This window comes from Rousettus aegyptiacus, unplaced genomic scaffold, assembly GCF_014176215.1.
Source record: "Rousettus aegyptiacus isolate mRouAeg1 unplaced genomic scaffold, mRouAeg1.p scaffold_m13_p_11, whole genome shotgun sequence".
Classification (NCBI taxonomy): domain Eukaryota; kingdom Metazoa; phylum Chordata; class Mammalia; order Chiroptera; family Pteropodidae; genus Rousettus; species Rousettus aegyptiacus.
Window position 1 is genome coordinate 52,413,775 of NW_023416286.1, and position 1,957 is coordinate 52,415,731.

General features: G+C 27.6%; 1 non-coding gene across 1 annotated transcript; it reads right to left on the reverse strand.

Moving 5' to 3' along the window:
• Positions 1-973: 973 nt before the first annotated feature.
• Positions 974-1,041, reverse strand: LOC118609477. The gene has a single exon (XR_004953453.1). It is a non-coding gene; the product is annotated as a small nucleolar RNA SNORD52 (small nucleolar RNA).
• Between the last annotated feature and the right edge of the window lie 916 nt (positions 1,042-1,957).

Sequence of the window (1,957 nt, forward strand, 5' to 3'; positions counted from 1 at the left end):
ATTAATTTTTGGAGAATATTTGCGATTAAGACTAAAATTTTCTCACATCCTGGGAAACTACAAATACCAAAATTAAAATAAAACAGGATCCTTTTCTTTCTTATTTCACATTACTCTATTACTTCATTTTAAGTATAAGCATTGAAAATATAAAATTAAATATTATCAATTTCATTCTTCAGAAATTAGGCAAATGACTATAAATAATATTCTAAAGTCACTGTACTTTAATGAAAGATATTTAATGTTAGCCTTGCCAAGATGAAAATAAAAATTTTAAAAATATATATGTAACTTAAACCACATTACACTCAAATTTGAGTTAGATGGTACCATCAATATGGTTTCAATGAAACTGACCTAATGTATCACTTTTATTAAACTCTCCGTTATTTTACAGCTGACTTCTCTTTAGCTCATCTCTTTACTATTTTTGCAAAATAGACCCAAATCTTATAAAAACGAAGAAGTAAAATCTTTATTTCATTTTTTAACATATGTCTTTTGTATATCTAGTAAATAATTATATATTGATGGCACTAAGTTAATACTATATAAATAGAAAACAGTAGAGTAACAGAATACATACATTACACATGCTAATAAACTTTAACATCTAGTGTTTAATTAGGTGTAGCTTGTTGTTATTATTATTGTTGTTGTTATTAAGGGCATTGATACTTATGTATCTCATAAATACATAAAATATCTAAGTTCCAAGAGGTGGTATGGAATGGTAAGCCATTTATTTGATCAAATAAATTTGAGTTTTGTCTTCTCTAGCATAATTTCCTTTTAAAAGGCAAAAGATATATGTGAGGTTTAATTACTTTCCAACGAAAAGGACAAAATGTGAACTTCTAAAATCTGGGTATGAACTTTCCTAAGCCAATTATTAGATTACATTTTTAAATAAATTCATAATTTGGATCTGAGCATTTTCTTCTTCTTCTTCTTCTTTTTATCCCCAAATGAGTCAGAACTTAATTTTTGACATCAGGACCAGTGTCAGAGACTCTAGTCTGAGAAATTATCATTCCCAAGACCTGAACATTTTTGATACTAGCCTTTTAATTACTCTTTTATTTTTATTCCTTAAAGCCATAATTCAGGTAAAACCAGAGAAATAGAATGCCTGCAATCTTTTAATAATATTTTTAATCAAATGCAAGACATTTATAAAGAAGGAGTAGAAATTAAGAGTCCTGGACAACTTAATATTATGGTTGGCTTGCTTCTTGGTCACCTTTCCTGTACGTAGCTTGGTTTTTATATGCAATAGCAAAGCTTGCCTGGATTTAAATGACTTTGATTGGAGCAGATATCATGCATTTTTCTACAGAATGTTCATAATTACTTATTTTTCTTGGCAAAAGCAGTATAGCTTTTGAACATATTACATTCCCAAATACTATTTTTTTGAATATAAAGCGTATTTCACTATTTTAAAATATAGTCATATATTTACTAATTTTACAAAGTGACTTCTTACATTGGGGCTAGGACAAAGTCTCTGGTTATCAATTAAGGTTATTTTATATAATAAGAGCACTGCATTCTATTACATTTTACCTATTAATAGCAATACCTGAAAGTCAGCTGAATGCAAATTTCATTGCCTTCATATAGCATAAATAAGATTTAAACTGTGTTCAAAGTAATTGTTTTACCTGACAGTAATAACATGTTAATGATTTTGGAACAGTTCAGACCTTGTAAGTGACTAACCTTTTTATACTCTAAGTTGATTTTCCCCATGAATTAAATTAAAATAGCAACTGCGTGGTGAAAATTACTAGATTGGCCCACTAAAAGTATTTTATTTAAAACGCTTTCTTTTAGCTATCAGTAAAGTATTAGGTAAATTGTGCAGGAATTTTTGTTTAGTTTGGCTTATTTTATTATTTATAAAAATGGACTTTGTAAATATAATAGCAAACATTTTCTCAGAATTTTG